Here is an 11105-nt window from a genome sequence, read left to right on the forward strand (position 1 = left end):
AAGAAGAGGTTGGGAAGTTCTCACCAACCCCATTCAACAAGTCGGGATCTTAATGGTCCAAGAGTTCTATGCAAATGCATGGATCACTAGGAACCATGATCAAAGTGTGAACCCGAATCCAAAGCATTGGCTCACCATGGTTCGGTGGAAATACTTAGACTTCAGTCCAGAAAATGTAAGGCTAGCGTTCAACTTGCCAATGATGGAAGAGAACGCACGCCCCTACACAAGAAGGGTCAACTTTGATCAAAGGTTGGACCAAGTCCTCATAGACATATGTGAGGAAGGAGCTCAATGGAAAATTGACTCAAGAGGCAAGCCGGTTCAATTAAGAAAGCATGACCTCAAACCAGTGGCTAGGGAATGGCTAGAGTTCATTCAACGCTCAATCATTCCTACTAGTAACCGGTCTGAACTTACTATAGACCGGGCCATCATGATCCATAGTATCATGATTAGAGAGGAGGTGGAAGTTCATGAGATTATACCTCAAGAACTTTACAAGGTGGCTGACAAGTCCTCCACTTGGGCAAGGTTAGCCTTTCCTCACCTCATATGCCACCTCTGCAATTCGGTTGGAATTGACATAGAGGGAGACATCCTCATTGAAGAGGACAAGCCCATCACTAAGAAAAGGATGGAGCAAATAAGAGATCATGGACCTCAACAAGATCATGAGGAAATCCCCCACCATGAAATCCCTGAGATGCCTCAAGGGATGCACCTTCCTCCACAAAACTATTGGGAGCAAATCAACACCTCCTTAGGAGAATTAAGTTCCAACATGGGATAACTAAGGGTGGAACATCAAGAGCACTCCATCATTCTCCATGAGATTAGAGAAGATCAAAGAGCTATGAGGGAGGAGCAACAAAGGCAAGGAAAAGACATAGAGGAGCTCAAAAGCACCAAGTTTTTGGCGCCGTTGCAGGGGATTGTTCGAGTTTGGACAACTGACGGTTCATCTTGTTGCTCAGATTAGGTAATTTTATTTAATTTTTAAGCTTTTTTATTTCTTATTTTCGAAAACAATACAAAAAAAATATAATTTCTTCTTTTTCGTTTTTTCCAAATAATTTTCGAAAAAGAAACAAAAAAATTAATAAAATCATAAAATCAAAAATATTTTTGTGTTTCTTGTTTGAGTATAGAGTCAATTTTTAAGTTTGGTGTCAATTGCATGTTTATCTCTTTCTTGCATTCTTCGAAAACTCATGCATGGTGTTTTTCATGATCTTCAAGTTGTTCTTGGTAAGTCTTCTTGTTTGATCTTTAAAATTTCTTGTTTGGTGTTTCTTCTTGTTTTTCATATGCATTTTTGAATTATTAGTGTCTAAAGAATAAAAATTTTTAAGTTTGGTATCTTGCATGTTTTTCTTTTCTTAAAAATTTTCAAAAATAAGTCTTGATGTTCATCTTGATCTTCAAAGTGTTCTTGGTGTTCATCTTGACATTCAAAGTGTTCTTGAACATTTTTCTTGTTTTGATTCATAATTTTCATGTTTTGAGTCTTTTTGATGTTTTTCTCTTTCATCATTAAAAATTCAAAAATAAAAAATATCTTTCCCTTTTTCTTCTCATCAAATTCGAAAATTTGAGTTGACTTTTTCAAAAAATTTTAAAATCTAGTTGTTTCTTATGAGTCAAATCAAATTTTCAATTTAAAAATTTTATCTTTTTCAAATCTTTTTCAAAAATAAAATCTTTTTCAATTTTTTTCTTCTTTCATAATTTCGAACCTTTCAAAATTATTTTCAAAATCTTTTTCTTATTTTTATTTCATATTTTCGAAATTAATGCTAACAATTAATGTGATTGATTCAAAATTTTTAAGTTTGTTACTTGCCTAGTAAGAAAGCTTCAATCTTTAAACTCTAGACTCATATCTTTTTAGTTTCTTGTTAGTCAAGTAATCAACTTTAGTTTCAAAATCAAATCTTTTTAAATTTCTTTTTTCAAATCTTTTTCAAAATAAGTTTCAATCACATCTTTTAAAAAAATCAATTTCAAAATCTTTTCTAACTTCCTATCTTTTTAAAATTGATTTTCAAATCTTTTTCAAACTAATCCTATCTTTTTGTTTCAATCATATCATTTTCAAAACTACCTAACTAATTCTCTCTCTAATTTTCGAAAATCACCTTCCTCTTTTTCAAAATTCCTTTTTAAGTTAACTAATTGTTTTAAATTTAATTTAATTTGATTCAATTTTCCTTTCTTAATTTTCGAATTTTAATTTATTTAATTTTCGAAAATTCTTCTCTCTTACCTCCTTCTAATTATTTATTTATCCACTAACATTTCTCTTCTTCTTAAAAATTTGAACCCTCTCCCTCTTTCTGTGTTCGAATTTCTTTTCTTCTTATACTCACATAAAGGAATCTCTATACTGTGACATAGAGGATTCCTCTTCTTTTCTGTTTTCTTCTTTTTCATATGAGCAGGAACAAGGATAAGAACATTCTTGTTGAAGCTGATCCTGAACCTGAAAGAACTCTGAAGAGGAAGCTAAGGGAAGCTAAAGCACAACTCTCTGGAGAAAATCTGACAAAAATTTTCGAAAAAGAAGGAGACATGGCCGAAAATAATAACAATGCAAGGAAGATGCTTGGTGACTTTACTGCACCTAATTCCACTTTACATGGAAGAAGCATCTCAATCCCTGCCATTGGAGCAAACAATTTTGAGCTGAAACCTCAATTAGTTTCTCTGATGCAACAGAACTGCAAGTTTTATGGACTTCCATCCGAAGATCCCTTTCAGTTCTTAACTGAATTCTTGCAGATCTGTGATACTGTTAAGACCAATGGGGTTGATTCCGAGGTCTACAGGCTTATGCTTTTCCCATTTGCTGTAAGAGATAGAGCTAGAATATGGTTGGACTCTCAACCTAAAGACAGCCTGAACTCTTAGGATAAGCTGGTCACGGCTTTCTTAGCCAAGTTCTTTCCTCTTCAAAAGCTTAGCAAGCTTAGAGTGGATGTTCAAACCTTCAGACAGAAAGAAGGTGAATCCCTCTATGAAGCTTGGGAGAGATACAAGGAACTGACCAAAAAGTGTCCTTCTGACATGCTTTCAGAATGGACCATCCTGGATATATTCTATGATGGTCTGTCTGAATTATCAAAGACGTCATTGGACCATTCTGCAGGTGGATCCATTCACCTAAAGAAAACGCCTGCAGAAGCTCAAGAACTCATTGACATGGTTGCAAATAACCAGTTCATGTACACTTCTGAAAGGAATCCTGTGAATAATGGGATGCCTCAAAGGAAGAGAGTTCTTGAAGTTGATACTCTGAATGCCATATTGGCTCAGAATAAAATATTGACTTAGCAAGTCAATATGATCTCTCAGAGTCTGAATGGATTGAAGGAATCATCCAACAGTACTAAAGAGGCATCTTCTAAAGAAGAAGCTTATGATCCTGAGAACCCTGCAATAGCAGAGGTGAATTACATGGGTGAACCCAATGGAAACACCTATAATCCCTCATGGAGAAATCATCCAAATTTCTCATGGAAGGATCAACAAAAGCCTCAACAAGGCTTTAATAATGGTGGAAGAAACAGGTTTAGCAATAGCAAACCTTTTTCATCATCCACTCAGCAACAGACAAAGAATTCTGAGCCGAATCTATCTAACTTAGCAAATATAGTCTCTAATCTATCTAAGGCCACTGTGAGTTTCATGAATAAAATAAAGTCCTCCATTAGAAATTTGGAGGCACAAGTGGGCCAGCTGAGTAAAAGGGTCACTGAAACCCCTCCTAGTACTCTCCCAATCAATACAGAAGAGAATCCAAAAAGAGAGTGCAAGGCCATTACCTTACTTGGTATGGCCAAACCCAAAGAAGAGGAGGAAGACGTAAATCCTAGTGAGGAAGACCTCCTAGGACGCTCAGTGACCAATAAGGAGTTTCTCTTTGAGGAACCAAAGGAATCTGAGGCTCATCTAGAGACCATAGAGATTCCATTGAACCTCCTTCTGCCCTTCATGAGCTCTGATGAGTATTCATCCTCTGAAGAGGATGAAGAAATTACTGAAGAGCAAGTTGCTAAGTACCTTGGTGCAATCATGAAGCTGAATGCCAAATTATTTGGTAATGAGACTTGGGAAGATGAACCTCCGTTGCTCAACAATAAACTGAATGCATTGGATAGGCAGAAATTACCTCAAAAGAAATAGGATCCTGGAAAATTCTTAATACCCTGTACCATAGGCACCATGACCTTTGAGAAGGCTCTGTGTGACCTAGGGTCAGGAATAAACTTAATGCCACTCTCTGTAATGGAGAAACTTGGGATCTTTGAGGTGCAAGCTGCCAGAATCTCATTAGAGATGGCAGACAACTCAAGAAAACAGGCTTATGGACTAGTAGAGGATGTGCTAGTAAAGGTTGAAGGCCTTTACATCCCTGTTGATTTCATAATCCTAAATACTGGGAAGGATGAGGATGAATTCATCATCCTTGGAAGACCCTTCCTAGCCACAGCAAGAGCTGTGATTGATGTGGACAGAGGAGAGTTGGTCCTTCAACTGAATGAGGACAACCTTGTGTTTAAAACTCAAGGATCTCCTTCTGTAACCATGGAGAGGAAGCATGAAATGCTTCTCTCACTGCAGAGTCAACCAAAGCCCCCACAGTCAAACTCTAAGTTTGGTGTTGGGAGGCCACAACCAAACTCTAAGTTTGGTGTTGAACCCCCATATTCAAACTCTAAGTTTGGTGTTGAGAGATCCCAACAATGCTCTGCACATCTGTGAGGCTCCATGAGAGCTCACTGTCAAGCTATTGACATTAAAGAAGCGCTTGTTGAGAGGCAACTCAATGTTATCTAATTATATTTATTTATTTTTTATTGTTATTTTATGCTTTCTTTAGGTTGATGATCATGTGAAGTCACAAAAACTACTGAAAAATAAAAAACAAAATGAAAAATAGAATGAAAAATAGCACAACCTGGAGGAGAGCAGTCTGGCGTTTAACGCCAGAAACAAGCAGCAATCTGGCGTTAAACGCCAGGATTGCACAGCAAGGGCATTTTACACGCCTAATTAGAGCAGGGATGTTAAGTCCTTGGCCCCATTGGATCTGTGGACCCCACAGGATCCCCACCACTTCTTCTCTCTTCTTCACACCTTTCCATAACACTCTTCCCCAAAATAACCTCCACCAATCACCTCTATTACTCCTCCAAAACCATCATACAACCCACCTACACCCACCCACTCAAATTCAAACCATTCACACACCTCCATCTCCTCCATTTTTTCTCCTTTTCCTTCTTTCTTTCTTGTTTCGCTCGGGGATGAGCAAACATTTTAAGTTTGGTGTGGTAAAAGCATAGCTTTTTGTTTTTCTATAACCATTTATGGCACCTAAGGCCAGAGAAACCTCTAGAAAGAGGAAAGGGAAGGCAATTGCTTCCACCTCTAAGTCATGGGAGATAGAGAGATTCATCTCAAAGGTCCATCAAGACCACTTCTATGAAGTTGTGGCTAAGAAGAAAGTGATCCCTGAGGTTCCTTTCAAGCTCAAAAAGAATGAGTATCTGGAGATCCGACATGAGATCCAAAGAAGAGGTTGGGAAGTTCTCACAAACCCATTCAACAAGTCGGGATCTTAATGGTCCAAGAGTTCTATGCAAACGCATGGATCACTAGGAACCATGATCAAAGTGTGAACCCGAATCCAAAGCATTGGCTCACCATGGTTCGGGGGAAATACTTAGACTTCAGTCCGGAAAATGTAAGGCTAGCGTTCAACTTGCCAATAATGGAAGAGAACGCACGCCCCTACACAAGAAGGGTCAACTTTGATCAAAGGTTGGACCAAGTCCTCATAGACATATGTGAGGAAGGAGCTCAATGAAAAATTGACTCAAGAGGCAAGCCGGTTCAATTAAGAAGGCATGACCTCAAACCAGTGGCTAGGAGATGGCTAGAGTTCATTCAATGCTCAACATTCCTATTAGTAACTGGTCTGAAATTACTATAGACCGGGCCATCATGATCCATAGTACCATGATTGGAGAGGAGGTGGAAGTTCATGAGATTATACATCAAGAACTTTATAAGGTGGTTAACAAGTCCTCCACTTGGGCAAGGTTAGCCTTTCCTCACCTCATATGCCACCTCTGCAATTCGGTTGGAATTGACATAGAGGGAGACATCCTCATTGAAGAGGACAAGCCCATCACTAAGAAAAGGATGGAGCAAATAAGAGATCATGGACCTCAACAAGAGCATGAGGAAATCCCCCACCATGAAATCCCTGAGATGCCTCAAGGGATGCACCTTCCTCCACAAATCTCTTGGGAGCAAATCAACACCTCCTTAGGAGAATTAAGTTCCAACATGGGACAACTAAGGGTGGAACATCAAGAGCACTCCATCATTCTCCATGAGATTAGAGAAGATCAAAGAGCTATGAGGGAGGAGCAACAAAGGCAAGGAAGAGACATAGAGGAGCTCAAAAGCACCAAGTTTTCTATTCCTTATTAAGGTCTATAGTAATTTCTTTTGATCTCCTCTTTTGAGTTGGTTCGGGGCACTCTATATTGCCCACTAGCAACCGCTCTGAGGTCACCATCAGAAGAGCAGTGATGATTCATTGCATTATGCTGGAAAAAGAAGTGGAAGTTCATCAGCTGATTGCTTGTGAGCTTTACAAGATTGCAAACAAGAACTCCAAAGATGCCAGATTATCTTATCCAAGCTTGGTCTCTCTGTTATGTAAAGATGTTGGGATAAAAATAGGAGTAGATGAGTACATCCCAGTTGAGCTACCAATCACCAAAAAGTCTATGGAAGGACAACAAGTGCAGGACGAACCCATCAAGAGGAGAGCACAGGGGTTCCTCCCGAAAATCCCTCAAATTGAATACTGGGAGCGCCTAGAAGCATCTGTCACCAAGTTGCAAGAAGCTATGGATCAACTGAAGGAATTGAAGCGCCAGAAGCTATCTCTTGAAAGGCCAAGCACTCCACAGACTAAAGAGGCATCCACCTCCCAAATTCAAGGTTGTTGAGTTCTAATCTTAGCCTTAACTCTGTGATAATTGTTCTTATTAGAAATTTACCTTAGAAGTTATATATGAGTAGTAGTAATTAGTATCTCTATTTTGATTTTATCTCCAATTAAGCTATAATTTATTTTTCTCATCATCATCAAATATGAATAAAATAGTAGATTTTTAGAATAACGAGTCAATATTTTTTCGAGTTCTTAATAAGGAAAATTCTAATTATCTATATGTGGTGGCAATGCTTTTTGTCTTCTGAATGAATGCCTGAACAGTGCATGTTTTTTATATTGAATTTTATGAATGTTAAAATTGTTGGCTCCTGAAAGAATGATGAACAAGAGAAATGTTATTGATGATCTAAAAAATCACGAAAGTGATTCTTGAAGCAAGAAAATGCAGCAAAAAAAAAGAAGAAGAAGGAGCAGTAGAAGTAGTCCTTAAAACCAAAAGGCAAGGGTAAAAAGGATCAAAGGCTTTGAGCATTAATGGATAGGAGGGTCTAAAAGGAATAAAATCCTGGGCTAAGCGACTAAACTATGTTGTCCCTAACCATGTGCTTGTGGCGTGAAGGTGTCTAGTGAAAACTTGAGAATGAGCGATTAAAGTCGAGGTCCAAAGCAAAAACAGAGTGTGCTTAAGAACTCTGGACACCTCTAATTGGGGACTTTAGCAAAGCTAAGTCACAATCTAAAAAGGTTCACCCAGTTATGTGTCTGTGGCATTTATATATCCGGTGGTAATACTGGAAAACAAAGTGCTTAGGGCCATGGCCAAGACTCATAAAGTAGCTGTGTTCAAGAATCAACATACTAAACTAGGAGAATCAATAATACTATCTGAATTCTGAGTTCCTATGGACGCCAATCATTCTGAATTTCAAAGGATAAAGTGAGATACCAAAACTGTTCGGAAACAAAAAGCTACTAGTCCCGCTCATCTAATTAGAATCTGAGCTTCACTTAAAACTCTGAGATATTATTGCTTCTCGATTTCTTTTTATCCTATTTTATTTGTCTAGTTGCTTGGGGACAAGCAACAGTTTAAGTTTGGTGTTGTGATGAGCGGATATTTTATACGCTTTTTGGGGGTAATTTCATGTAGTTTTTAATATGTTTTAGTCACTTTTTATTATATTTTATTAGTTTTTAAATAAAAATTACATTTCTGGACTTTACTATGAGTTTGTGTGTTTTTCTATAATTTCAGGTATTTTCTGGCTGAAATTGAGGGAGTTGAGCAAACATCTGATTCAGGCTGAAAAAGGACTGCTGATGTTGTTGGATTCTGACCTCCCTGCACTCGGAATGGATTTTTTGGAGCTACAGGATTCCAATTGGCGCACTCTCAATTGCGTTGGAAAGTAGACATACAGGGATTTTCAGCAATAAATAATAGTCCATACTTTGCTCAAGGATAGATGACGTAAACTGGCGTTCAACATCAGTTCCATGTTGTATTCTGGCATTAAACGCCAGAAACAGGCTACAAGTTGGAGTTAAACGCTAGAAACAGGTTATAACCTAGCATTTCACTCTAGAAACAGCCTAGTCACGTGTAAAGATCAAGTCTCAGCCCCAGCACACACCAAGTGGGCCCCAGAAGTGGATCTCTGCACTATCTATCTTTGTTTACTCATTTTCTGTAAACCTAGGTTACTAGTTTAGTATTTAAACAACTTTTAGAGATTTATTTTGCATCTCATGACATTTTTAGATCTGAGCTTTGTACTCTTTGACGGCATGAGTCTCTAAACTCCATTGTTGGGGGTGAGGAGCTCTGCTGTGTCTCGATGAATTAATGCAATTATTTCTGTTTTCTATTCAAACACGCTTGTTTCTATCTAAGATGTTCATTCGTACTTCAATATGATGGATGTGATGATCTGTGACACTCATCACCATTCTCAACCTATGAATGTGTGCCTGACAACCACCTCCGTTCTACCTTCGATTGAATGAGTATCTCTTGGATTCTTTAATAAGAATCTTCGTGGTATAAGCTAGAATCCATTGGCAGCATTCGTGAGAATCCGGAAAGTCTAAACTTTGTCTGTGGTATTCCGAGTAGGATTCAGGGATTGAATGACTGTGATGAGCTTCAAACTCACAAGGGTTGGGCGTAGTGACAGACGTAAAAGGATCAATGGATCCTATTCCAGCATGAGTGAGAACCGACAGATGATTAGCCGTGCGGTGACAGCGCACCTGGACCATTTTCACTGAGAGGACGGATGGTAGCCATTGACAACGGTGATCCACCAACACACAGCTTGCCATAGGAGGAACCTTGCGTGCGTGAAGAAGAAGACAGGGGGAAAGCAGAGATTCAGAAGACAAAGCATCTCCAAAACTCCAACATATTCTCCATTACTGCATAACAAGTATTTAATTCATGCTCTTTTATTTTTCGCAATCCAAACTGATAATTATAATTGATATCCTGGCTAAGAATTACAAGATAACCATAGATTGCTTCAAGCCAACAATCTCCGTAGGATTCGACCCTTACTCACGTAAGGTATTACTTGGATGACCCAGTGCACTTGCTGGTTAGTGGTACAAGTTGTGAAAAGTATGATTTACAATTCGTGCACCAAGTTTTTTTTTTGAAAACCGAAATTAAAATAAGATAAAATAAAATAAATGAAAAATTGACTATAATTTCGAAAAAAAGAAATAAAAGAAAATTGAAAACTAAATTAATTAATTAAAAAGATTTGAAAAAGATGTGGGTGAGGATTTTCGAAAAAAATGAAGAGAGAGAAATTGGTTAGGAAGTTTTGAAAAAGATATGTCTTAAAATTAAAGATACTTGTAATAAAATAAAATAAAATAAAAAAAGAAAAGATATAAAAAAGATTTGATTTTAAGATTTGAGATTAGAAAAGATAAGATAAGCTAGGTAAGAGAAGATAAGGAATTTAAATTAAAAAGTTTTGAAATTTGAAATTTGAAATAAAAAATTTTGAAAATTGAAATTTAAAAGTTGAAATTTGAAAATTGAATTTTGAATTTTCGAAAAAGTCAACAATATAAGATAAGGATCTGTAAAAGATTTAAATTTTGAAAAGATTTGATTTTTAAATTTGAAAATTAGATTTTGAATTTTAAATTTTGAAATTTGAATTTTGAAATTTTGGAAGTTGAAATTTGAAATTTGAAATAAGATAAGATAAAATTTTGAAAAAGATATGAATTTTTTGAAAAAAAATTTGAATTTTGAAATTTCTAAAACTAAGATAAGATAAAATAGAGATTTTAAAATAAAAATTTGAATTTTTTTTTGAAAAAACTTCGAAATATTTGCTCAAAAATAGTTAGAGAAGATATTTTTTTTATTTTTGAATTTTATGATGAAAAAGAAAAACACACAAAAGACACACAAGGAACACCAAACTTAAAAATTTTAAGATCAAAACACATGGAAGACTCAAGAACACTTTGAAGACTCACAAGAACAACAAGAACATGAAGAAAGAACACCAAACTTAAAATTTTTAGAAAACCAAAATAAAATTTTTGAAAACTAAAGAAAAGTTAACAGGAGAACACCAAACTTAAAGTTTGGCACAAGATTTATTCAAAGAAAAATTATTTTTGAAAAAGTTTTTTAAAAAAGAAGATAGCCAATTACCAAGAACATAAGCACAATGTTCTAGCCAATTGAGCTATAAATTTAACGTGTTTTAATAAGGTATTTAATAAATAATTTTTTTTTTTGAAAACTGATATTTTAAAAAAGCACAAGAAAAAAACAAGAAAAATCACAAAACAAGAAAAACTAAAGACCAAACAAAGAAAATAAACAAGAACAACTTGAAGATTAAGAAAGAACAATGAACACAAATTCGAAAATTTAAAAGAAAATAAAAAACATGCAATTGACACCAAACTTAAAACATGAAACTAAATTCAAAGAGAAAAACTCAATTATCAGTTTATAAAATTTTCGAAAAATTTAAAAAGAGAAAATAAGGATTAAAAAAAAAAGAAATTTCAACCAAAAACAATAATAGAAGATTCTAAACCAAAAAGAAAAATTTTTCCTAATCTAAGCAACAAAATAAACCGTCAG

The 11105-nt window shown here is 36.0% G+C and overlaps 1 non-coding gene across 1 annotated transcript; it reads right to left on the minus strand.

Annotated features, from left to right (window-relative positions):
• Positions 1-2967: 2967 nt before the first annotated feature.
• On the minus strand, positions 2968-3075 carry LOC148549068 (small nucleolar RNA R71). Its single transcript, XR_015898739.1, has one exon. It is a non-coding gene; the product is annotated as a small nucleolar RNA R71 (small nucleolar RNA).
• Positions 3076-11105: the final 8030 nt, after the last annotated feature.

Source organism: Arachis ipaensis, chromosome B8 (assembly GCF_059453495.1).
Source record: "Arachis ipaensis isolate K30076 ecotype BB chromosome B8, ASM5945349v1, whole genome shotgun sequence".
In the NCBI taxonomy this organism is placed as follows: Eukaryota; Viridiplantae; Streptophyta; class Magnoliopsida; order Fabales; family Fabaceae; genus Arachis; species Arachis ipaensis.